This window comes from Physella acuta, unplaced genomic scaffold (genome assembly GCF_028476545.2).
Source record: "Physella acuta isolate Inbredline_101_S28 unplaced genomic scaffold, ASM2847654v3 ptg000863l, whole genome shotgun sequence".
In the NCBI taxonomy this organism is placed as follows: domain Eukaryota; kingdom Metazoa; phylum Mollusca; class Gastropoda; family Physidae; genus Physella; species Physella acuta.
Genome location: NW_026732380.1, coordinates 75,014 through 87,538, shown reverse-complemented (window position 1 = coordinate 87,538; position 12,525 = coordinate 75,014). Strand labels below are relative to the sequence as shown.

The 12,525-nt window shown below is 33.5% G+C and overlaps 1 non-coding gene across 1 annotated transcript; it reads right to left on the bottom strand.

Moving 5' to 3' along the window:
* Positions 1 to 5,444: 5,444 nt before the first annotated feature.
* On the bottom strand, positions 5,445 to 5,516 carry Trnah-gug (transfer RNA histidin (anticodon GUG)). Its single transcript has one exon. It is a non-coding gene; the product is annotated as a tRNA-His (tRNA).
* Positions 5,517 to 12,525: the final 7,009 nt, after the last annotated feature.

Here is a 12,525-nt window from a genome sequence, read left to right as displayed (position 1 = left end):
TGTTGGAATGAATCTTACAATAAAGCTACTGTGTTTACATTTTTAAATAACATACAATGTTTTAAATAGTCAATAAGTATAATTAATTTTTTGAGAAAAGAAATCCATTTCTTAACAGTTAATAATTAGTATTTTGTAATAAAATTGACAACGTTGTTTTGTTTGTTTATCATGCCTGCTTTAGCTTTGTTAGGTTATTTTAGCTTTTCGTTTAATAGTTATTTCCCTTGAATTAAATAATTTTCTTTTTAAGTTAAATTAAATAACAAACGGGCGATAATCCAGTGCAAAACTCTACGTTCTTTTTAAATTAACCAGCCCTCGGTAACCGTTACATGTGAATTATGGGCCTACATATTTTTAATGTTATACATATTTGGAAATAATAATTTATAAAATTGTTATTGATCAAAATGCAACACTACACGTTGAGATATTAGTGACAAAACAAAGAAATAACTAAATAGCTAAAAATCCGACACATTTAAATAAACAAAGGCTACCAATATCCTAATATTGTTAAAAATAGTTATTATGTTTTTTTAAAAGGAATTTGTATTACTCTGACAGATAAAATTGTATATATATTTAATAGCGCATGTCTTGATAAGTAGATCTATAGATCTAGATCAAATTTGAATGAAATAGTTCCTTTCTTTTCTAAAATCGGATGATTAACATATAAAAGAACAACTTTAAAAAAATTAATCAGTTTGATGTTTTATGTCTCGAACCCTTACACCCGCGTGGTATCAAGTACACTATCATCTCAGCTATTTAGGAACCTTATAATTAATGAAGAATAAAAGACCTAGTTAAGAAATTCAACTTACGCGAATAGGCCTATATATATATATATATATATATATATATATATATATATATATATATATATATATATATATATATATATATATATATATATATATATATATATATATATATATATATATATATATATACCATGAGAAAAGGTTTAAGACGTGACTATGGCTTTTGTTAATGTCAAATGAACAAAAAACAAAACATGGAATACATGAAGTTTGATGTGTAAGGGTTGGGTGAGTGGTGGCTGGATGCTGGTCATCTCATTTAAGGTCACTCATTTAGTCTGGGAAATTATCTCTCTTAGGCAATTTTAAAATGACCAAAGTGCATGCTTTTTTAAAAAAAATATGGCTCTATTTTTTTCCGGAGATAATCAATGCACACAAGGAGTTCAAATCCTCTGGAAACTAACGAGGGCATTTGAGTAGGGGTTAAGGCATTTTTTTTTGGTTATTTATATTTAATGATAAAGTGCCTTAACAAAGGGGGAGGGGAGTGGTCGAAGGGCTGCAGTTATTCTATTTATGTCGTAGTTATTCTATTTATGTTGAAAATGTATTCATTGGTGTGGAGTGGTAACATCAAGGGATCCTGAGGAAAGGCACCAGATATTGGTTCTGACATAGTTTAGGGCAGGGGTCTCCAAACTTTTCAGTCCGAGAGCCGCATTAACTCTCAAATATCAGTTCGGGGGCCAGTTTCTTCTAGGCATGTCTTTTATTTTTCTGGCCAAAGTTCCTCAGCCATCACCAACAAACGATTTTTTTCTTGGACAAAAAGATCTCCGTGGGCCGGATGAGAGGACTTCGCGGGCCGCATTCGGCCCGCGGGCCATAGTTTGGAGACCCCTGGTTTAAGGGAATGGTGGGCTTGATAATGATTTGTTTATAATGAGATGGCCCGGTAAAGCTGTGGAGACCTGTACTATTCACGGTAACTTGCATTTTGTTATTGTAGAAATTTTACATAGAATTAACTTTATAAATGTTCTTATGGTTACTTTTTTTTTATGCATTGAGTAGAGTCATTTTTTCACATTAATGTAATCAGTGATAGTTTTCTCTCTTCTATTATATCTTCAATACTTGGTATGATTTCAAATGTAATGCACTAGTTTGTCCTTTAGTAGTGTCCGGTAATTTTTATTTTATTATAGAAAGAAATGTGTCCCTTTAACTAGGGATCCAGAAATAGCCAAAACCAAAAATCTCGTGGGATAAGTAAAAGCAAGTAAACGGTATTGAACAAACGTATATTCTATTATAGCTAATGTATTTATGCTTTTAAACAACTTTCGCTGTTATGTATTTAAAACGTTAAATTTATTTTTTTGACAAGACTCCATAATTAATTTAAAAGATAAGTTATTGATATCATATAATAATATTCAGAGCGTATAATTTTGGTGCTTTCATGCATGTCTTAATTCTGTTTGATTATTTTAGCTATTTGTAAATAGGTTATTTCCCTTGAATAGAAATTTAGCATAATAAAATATAAGACTTTGAAATGGGAGATATGGCGTTGGTAACTTCAACGTTGAATTGCTATTTTTTTAAATGGTGAAGGATTGATAAATAAATAAAACATTATAATTTTTTATTAGTATAACAAAGTCAAGACCAAATACATTTGTCGCCATTGTAGATTTAAATAATTAATGCTAGTCTTGCCCGTCACGCGCATTGCCGCTTGGATAGAACTAAGTCTGACGAGGGATATCAGTAGGGTTTAATGAAATCGTTGCAAATCCTATATTCTTAGATGTGTGACCTTGTTTTCTAAAAATGAGTTCTTCAAATATGAACAATAACTGCGCTTGGATCATATTTATCGGGGTAATGTTTACCTATACTACTTGAGTTTACGTTAATCACAAAACCGTAATAGTCAAGAAGAACAGACTTCGGTGACCGCCCATGTGTCAGGGATGTACAGGGACGCTCTCGGGAGCCCCCGATTACACTACAGCAGAGGCGCCGGGTACGGCTCCTGGCTTCTTAAAACTATCGTAGGTGTCGACGGATGCGCCTGATTCAATTAACGACTATAATGCCCCGTTACATTGATAGCCTATCGCGTTTAAAACGAACATAGGAGCCATAGCGCTCACGTGAAAGCCTGGATGTCAAATTACTCTCTGCCGGGGCGCCGCCCATAAGAAATGGGAATTTTTTTTTACCAAATCGCATCCTGCCGATGTTCTCAATAACTTCCAAAAGTTTCATGGCGATCGGATGAAAGGTGTAGTAATGCATAAAAGATAGACAAACAGATAAAGAAACCAACATACATTGCTTTACATATATATATATATATATATATATATATATATATATATATATATATATATATATATATATATATATATATATATATATATATATATATGTAAATTATCTTAATAAATACGCGGATTTAGAATATAAATATCGTCTTAGTTTTAAATATATCTATGTCTATTAAGTGAATTCGATTAAACGAATAGTTATTAAGATAATAAACTATCAACAGACGATTATACAGGAATTTGTTAACCATCTTATAGTGTATATCTGCTAATATTATATATCTATATATCTATATATAAAGCAATGAAACTTCGGGAAGTTGTTGAGAACACCTGCAGGGTGTAATTTGGTGGAAAAAAAACAATTTCCAATAGGGCTTGTAAGTCTACTGTATCGAAATCTACTAGCTGCATAGTACGAGAGCGAGAAGTTGTGACCTACTTACAAGCTCTATTTCGTACGAGCGGCGCCCCAGCAGAGTGTAATAATAATATAGTCGTTCACTAAACTGAATCAGACGCGTAGTCGACACCTACGTTAGTTTGTAGGAGCAAGCGGCCGTACGCGGCGGCCCTGCGGTAATGTAATCGCGGGCTTCCGAGAGCGCCCCTCTATGTCTCTGACACCGCACTATTAGGGTGAGTGATTAAGGTACACTAAAGGTTTTATCCCCCGATAAATATGATCCAAGCGCAGGCATTGTTTACATATAAATAACTCAGTTTTAGAAAACAAAGTCACACGTCTAAGAATATGGTATTCGTTACTCATCGGTTAAACCCTTCGTATGTAATTTGGTGAGACTTTCTTTTATCCATGCGAGAAAACGCGGGAGGGGCAAGACAAGTATTAATTATTGAAATCTACAATCGCGACTATGGTCTTGACCAGAGTTTCTTCAAAGAAAGACTACTGCCCCACCCACCCCCCACCCCCCCGAAAGAAATGGAATTTATATAGAAAATATACACTTTTATTAGTGTCCGCCCCACTCCCTTTCCCCCCAGCCCCGTGACTTTGTTAATACTATTAAAACATTATAAAGTTTAATTTATTTATCAATCCTTCTCCATTTCTTTAAAACAAATAGGAATTCATCGTTGAGGTTACAAACGCATTATCTCCCGTTTCAAAATCTTAAAATTAAAAAAAAATTTCAAGGGAAATAACTTATTTGCAAATAGCTAAAATAAACTAACAGAAATAAGACATGTATGAAAGCAAAAATAATACGCTCTAAATGTTATTTTATGATAGAAATATTTTTATTTTGTATATTAGTTATGTAAAAATAATAAAGTTAAGGTCCTAGGACCTTAAGTACTCATTAGTGAAAGCTTTTTAAAAGCATAAACGCCTTAGCTTTAATAGAATATTCTTTTATACAATAAAGTTTTCCTTCAGTTTTATTGCTGCCATGTCCTTATGAAAATTGATCCAAAATCCCTTTCAAATAAGGGCTTAATTGTTTCTGATGATCGCAAATTTATTATAACGAGCCGACCCGCGGTGTATCATACGCCGCTAGGCCTATTGAGTTGTTTTTTCTACTTTTCAGTAATTCGTAATTTGTGAATTCGACAGTTCCAATGCTGCCACTGAAAATATTTGCTTTAAAACACTAAACCCCCATCCCCCCCCCCCCCCCCGTGAAAGCAGCCTCCTCTTAGTTACCTCCCCTAAGTTTAAATTAAAATCGTTTCAAACTATATTATCTGCCCCTAATAGCCGTCACCACACCCGACGCTGTGATTGTAAACAAAAACATTTAGCGTGACCACAGCTCACCAGAATATGTGACGTGGGGGGTGGGGGTGGGGGGGTGGGGGGGGGGGGGCGGAGGGGGTGGTATCGATAGAGAGGAAGAGAGGGGACTGTAAGGCGCGCTTGCAGCTTGTTTTCTAACGGCTCCCAGAAGAGAATTATATATATAGATACCTTTTGTATATAAAAAAAAACGTGGGTACGTTCACCATCAAATTTCCCGACCCATCTGCCCGACCCACGTTTTTTGTCAGTCATCACAAGAACCTGCACAGCTCGAGGAAGCACAAAAGAAAAATTTATTTTCTATTTTTTAGTCCACAAGAAAAACGTGTTTTTTTTAAAAGTTTTTTTAAAGTATTTTATTTTCTCCTTTTTAGTCCGTTGCTACACTTGAAAAACGTGGTTTTTAAAAAGTTTTTTTATATAGTTTATTTTCTACTTTATCTAATGACTTGATTAAGTATGACTTGACTGAGTGTTTATAAATACACGGACTAAAAATCTTGAGCGACCGATACGCTTTAAACAGAGAAAGGGCGTAATTTAATTAAGCGTACATGCCGTGACCAGGATTCGAACCTGGGTTGTCGCGGCCACAACGCGAAGTACTAACCACTATACGATCACGGCCAGCGCGATCACATCGATTGGGGCCGAAGTAACTGTGTCAATAGGCCTCCAGTCTTGTCGGTATGTTTAGAAATCATGTCCTCGATTTTATGGTCCTTGGGGCGTAATTTAATTAAGCTAATTTAGGTCTCTAATTGCTAGTTTTTATGATTGCATCTGAAATTGTTAGGCGAAAATAGCCTGCATTCGAAATTTCAGATCTCTAGAGCAATCAGAAGTGGGCTAATTTTCGATGTCAATTTTAACAACAAACATCCAAACAAACGCGAAGCTGAGTTAAGAAAAACGTATTAATAAAATAAAATAAGGGACACATTGTTTTCTTAAAAAAAAAGTTACAGGACTTTATTAAAGGGCAAGTCAGTGCAACACATTTTTAATCAAACCTAGTGCTGAAAGATACGATAATAGAGAGAACGATCACTGATTTAATTAGTGAAATATAAAATATGTTCTCCTCAAAGCATAAAAAATACAACAATAATTTTAAAGTGTGTTTTGTGTAAAATGTCTACAATAACAAAATGCAAGTTACCATCAATAGTACAGGTTTCCACGGCGTTAGTGGGCCACCTCATTATAAACAAATCATTATCAAGCCCATCATTCCCAGGGGTCTCCAAAATACGGCCCGCGGGTCGCATGCGGCCCGCGATGTCGTCTCATCCGGCCCGCAGAGATCTTTTTGTTTACGGACTTTGCCCAGAAAATTCAAAACAATTTGAAAATATAGCTTTGGGTACAAATACCATTGCCCTTCGTGGTGCAGACATTGATGAAAACATTGTGACTCAAATAGTTAAAACTGCAAACAAGTTTCACAATGGGTGAGTCTCTGGACAGCTGTTCCGTGTTTTTGGAACAAGTACAGGGCAACAACTTGACGCATTTTTAGCAGTGCAAGGTCTTCATGGCTGAAGCAATAGCCGAGTTCCCCACATCATTTGCATGCTAGATCATCAAGACATCCAGTTGCAGTTTCAGTAGCGGTTTTCTGACTAGGATTCTAAAGCAGATAAAAGACTGCTTAAAAACCCATTTGAAGCAAATGTAACCAGTTACCCAGATGAACTGCAGATGGAAGTCGTTGAATTGCAAGAAAATGACTTCTTTGAGACAAGTTAAAAAAAAATTGCTGGTAGAAAGTGTGTTTGCCCAACCTTGGACCTCGAGTGTATAGTCGCCCAGGACAGTGTTTCTTTCAGTCTTTTTCTCCTGGGGGAGGGGGATTTAAAATATGTATATATTTCTATATATTTTGTTGGGGGGGGGGGGGGGGGGTCACGGGGACACCGCCACCCCAAAGAGATGCATGTAAGACACTCTGGCCCCCGAACTGATATTTGATAGTTAATGCGGCCCTCGGGCTGAAAAGTTTGGAGACCCTTGCCCTAAACTATGGAAAGCCAATATCTGGTGCCTTATCTCAGGATCCCTTGATGTTACCACTAAACACAAATGGATACAGTTTGAACTTCCACAACTACGGCACACATTGAATTGATGCAACACTCTCCCCTTAATTATCAATGACACGCAAAATAAAGCCTCTTTATCGTTTAGGTGAGTGGGGTGGACTAAATTTTTCGGAGGCGCGGACACTGTTAAAAGTATACAGTATACATAATGTACCTTTATCGTTTAAAAAAACGACTCAATAATGCCCTCGTTAGTTCCGAGTGGATTTGAACTCATTTGGTGCACTGATTGTCACCAGTAAAATAGAGCCACATATATTTAAAAAAGCATGTGTTCTTAAATCAAACCATTTCAAAATTGCTTGAGAGACATAATTTCCCGGACTGAATAAGTGACCTTGATTGACATTTTACATATCAAACTTCATGTATTCCATTTTTTGTTTTTGTTCATTTGACATTAACAAAAGCGTTAATTTTTTAAAAGTTTAATTTCAACTTTAAAGAAAATAACATTATCGTTGACAGCAATCGTAGCGCATTTAAAGGGGTATTTAAAAAAAAAATATAATTATTATTTAAAATCCTACCGTAACTGCACATTGTAATAGCAAACTTTAATATATTTACTGTACAGAAAAAAAATGTATGAACTAAATATATATTTACGAATTACTAAATTATGCAAAACTATAAAGGGAAGCGTGATAAATCATGTTAAATATCCATATATTAAACACAAATTTTCTTTTTAAATTTTACTTAATTTAATTATGTTTTAACTGTGTGAAAAGACCGACAATAATTATAAACGAAAGTTTTTATTTTAATTTACCACTATAAGAAACATACTTAAATCAAGCACAACCTTTAAGTTATTATTGGGCTCAAAATGAAAAGTTATACTGTTTCCGGTAACATTACTTCCAATTTTATTTTATGTTGAAATTTCAAAAGCGAACTATTTGATTTTCGGTTTATAAAAATACCCCAAAAAAGTTTACTGTAAAATAAAATTTGAGTTGGGTTATTCGTACCCTTATTTCACGTAGCTAACAGACATGAGAAAAAACGCTGAAATTATTCTAGATTATGCAATCTGTGTACATCCCACTATTCCACATAAGCTGCTACATAAGGTCCTACATAAGCTCTTACATAAGCGTCGTCAGGCAAATAAAAATCTTAAATGGGTATTAGCCGCTCGTACTTTATAGGAATCCTTAAGGTTCTAATCCTGAATTAAATAGTCTGTAGCTTATCATTCAATCACCATTCCGATTCAAGTTGGCATTAAACAAAATATTTTTTTTTTATCTTACTTATTTTTAAAAAAAAAATGCTTTTTATTACAATAAACTGTTTTTCGTGCAGGTATTCATTATGTAGGTTCATCTATTCAGTTTCAAGCTACTTAAGTACGTTTTTTTTAAAAATCGATAACTTATTTTTATTAATTAAATTGTCGATATAATACCAATTTAAACTAGTTACTAGTATATTAAAAAAAGTTTCAAATTATAGGCCGAACCGTAGGCAAGAAGTTTTTATTTAAAAAAAATACTATATGGATTTATTACTGTTAGATAATAATATACTTAATCCATATTTAGGGCTTCATACGGACCAAGGACTCGAGTTTCAACTGCCTGTATTACGTTTTTAAAAGGTTGTCCCGTTACTAATAGGGATCCAGAAATTTAGTAAAAGATATATAAAAACACGCGATTTTAAGAAATATTTCTAAACTGTCGGAATGAATCTTACAATAAAGCTACTGTGTTTACATTTTTAAATAACATACAATGTTTTAAATTGTTAATAAGTTTAATTAATTTTTTAAGAAAAATAATTCATATCTTAACAGTTAATCATTAGTATGATGTAATAAATTGACTACGTTGTTTTGTTTGTTTATCATGCCTACTTAGTTTTGTTAGGTTATTTTAGCTTTTTTGTTTAATAGTTATTTCCCTTTAATTAAATTTTCTTAAATAGGTTAACTTAACAAACGGGCCATAATCCAATGCAAACCTCTACGTTCTTATAAAATTAATTCTAAAATGAAATGGTTACTTATAGATGATACTCTAAGATAGATTGGAGATAGGCATACATAAGTTATCTACTACCGTAAAAGTATCATCACAGATCTGTTTGAAAGTCTTTAATGTAAGAATCGACCCTGATTGATGTACATGACTGAGAAATCATTAAGTGAAGCATGGGAAAAGGTTTGGCCATCATCGACACTCATCATCGTTCACTTTAAAATAATATTAAAGTTTCGCTTCATTAAGTTTTATTATAATTATCTAAAAGAAAATTAAATACATTATGAGCCGTTGTATATTTCAGTATTTAATTTTAGTTGACATACAGCATCGGATAGTACATGTAACATACGATTCTAAAGTCGTTTTGATGAAAAATAATTAGATTAATTAACAAAACAGCTGATCAATTTAAATTATATTTTAGCCTCTCCCAAATTATTAATACGTGTAGGCTGCAGTCTATAAAATTCGTAAACTATTTTTTGTTAAGCAAAAGTTTACTTATTGAAGCAATACTTATATTGTAAATAATTTAATGTATTTCAGCAGTATCGGAAATTCTTTATTACCATATTGATTAGATGTAGGCTACGTACTTCACTTATTATTTACTATCGTGGAATAAAACTGAAGTATAGAAGACATCACTGAAAGGCTTAAATATACGGATTAATCATGCTGGTCTTATATGAGTAACTAGCGTGCCAGTCCTCGCGCGTTGCCGCGGGGTTTGAAGACAGTCCGAGGATAGCCCAGTTTCAAATCGCATCATGCCGGTGCGCAGGTGGACGCGGATGATTCAGTTTAGTGAACGACTATAATACTAGATCTACTTCTTATCTATATTCTATCACACTCTTTAAAACGAACGTATGTGATATAGCTCAAGGGATAGCCCTGGGCGCCAAATCGCATCCTACCGGGGCGTCGGGAGTCCCCGGTTACACTACCGCAGGGGCGCCGAGTACAGCCCTTGGAGTTTTAAAACTAATGTAGGCGTCGATAGACGCGCCTATTTCAGTTTAGTGAATGACTATAATGCCCCGTTGTATCCATAGTCTATCATACTGTTTAAAACGATATTTTTATATAACACACACACACACACACACACACACATACACACGCACACACGCACGCACGCACGCACACACGCACACACACACACACACACACACACACACACCCACACACACCCACACACACCCACACCCACACACCCACACACCCCCCACCCCCCACACGCATATATATATATATATATATATATATATATATATATATATATATATATATATATATATATATATATATATATATATATATATATATACATATATATATATACCATGATAAAAGGTTTAAGACGTAACTATGGCTAGGTGAACGTTTTTCACACAGTTAAAACATAATTAAATTAAGAAAAATTAAAAATAATATGGTTTAATATATGTATATTTAACCTAATTTATCACGCTTTACTTAATAGTTTTGCATTTAGTAATTCGTCAACATACATTTAGTGCATTTATTTTCTTCTGTACAGTCACTATATTAAAGTTTGTTAATAGAATGTGCAGTTACGGTAGGATTTCAAATAATAATAATAATAATAATAAAATACCATTTTAAATATGCTACGATTACTTTCAACGATAATGTTATTTTCTTTTAAATGTAAATTAAACGTTTGAAAAATTAACGATTTTGTTAATGTAAAATTAACCACACAAAAAATAGAATACCTGAAGGTTAATATGTAAGGGTTGGGTGAGTGGTGGCTGGGTGCTCGACATGTCAAATAAGACACTCATTCAGTCTGGGAAATTATCTCTCTGTGGCAATTTTAAAATTTTATGATTTTAAAAGTGCTTGTTTTGAAAAATGTATATTCAGCTCTATTTTACTTCCGGGGACTATCAATGAATCAAATGAGTTCAAATCCTTTGGAAACGAACAAGGGCATTTGAGTATGGGTAAGGCATTTTTTGGTTATTTACTAAATAATAAAGGTGCCTTATTTAGCGTGTCATTGTTCATTGAGTGTGTGTGTGTGGGGGGGGGGGGGTGTCGAAGGGTTGCATCAATTATATTAGTGTCGTAGCTGCGGAAGTTGAAAATGTATTCATTGGTTTGGAGTGGTAACATCAAGGGATCCTGAGGTAAGGAACCAGATATTGGCTCTTCCATTGTTTATGGGTATGATGGGCATGAATATATTTTTTTATAATGAGATGGTCCGCTAAGGCTGGGGAGCCATGTTCTGTTGATGATAAATTTTTTATGCTTTGGGGAGAAAACACTTTTTTTTCCCACTAATTTACATAGCGATAGTTAATCTGCTATCGTAATTTCAACACTCAGTTTGTTTAAATTGTGTTGCACTGACTTGCCCTTTAATAAAGTTCTCTAATTTTTTTTATTTTTACAGAAAACAATGTGTCCCTTAGTAGCAAGGGATCCAGAAATAACCTTAACGATTAATCGTTACCATCTATGACTAGCAAGTAAACTGTATTGTATAAAAGTATATTCTATTAAAGCTAAAGTGTTTATGCTTTTAAAAACTTTCGCTATTGAGTATTCATTATGTTAACTTTATTATTTTGACATTGTTAATATAAAGGATGCAATATTATTATACCGTAATAACATTAAGAGCGTATTATTGTTGCTTTATACATGTCTTATTTCTGTGTGAATATTTTTGCTATTTGTAAATAAGTAGTTTCCCTTGAATAAAATTTTTGAATTTTAAGATTTTGCAATGGGAGATAATGCGTTTGTCACCTCAACAATGAATTGGTATTTTTTAAAAGAAATGGCGAAGGATTGAAAAATAAATTAAACTATTTGTTTTAATAGTATTATCAAAGTCAAGGGGGTGGGGGGGGGGGAAGGAATAGGCGGACACTGATAAAAGTATATATTTTCTATATAAATTCAATATATATATATTAGTGTCATAGCTTCGGAAGTTGAAAATGTATTCATTGGTGTGGAGTGGTAACATCAAGGGAGGTAAGGAACCAGATATTGGCTCTGCCATAGTTTATTTAGGGGAATGATGGCCTTGATAAAGATTTGTTTATAATGAGGTGGTCGGGTAAAGCTGTGGAGACCTGTACTATTGACGGTAACTTGCATTTTGTTATTGTAGAAATTGTACACAAAAAACACTTTAAAAATGGTCTTATGGTTACTTTAAAATGATTGTTGTATCCTTTATGCATTGAAGAGAAAACATTTTTATACATTAATTTATTCAGTGATAGTTTTCTCTCTGTTATCGTATCTTCAAGTCTTGGTTTGATTAAAAATGTAATGCCCTTTAATGATGTCCTTTTACTTTTTATAATTTAAAACAACTATGTGTCCCTTCGTTTTTTTAATGTAAATTTAAAGATTTCATCTGGAAGTAAACAAAAAGTGGAGCAAGTCATTGGACATCTTTTATGTCTGAAGTAATTGTGAAGTTTGTGTTGGTTGAGAATCAGAATTTTCTTAAAACTAGTAGCCCATTCATTAACTGTG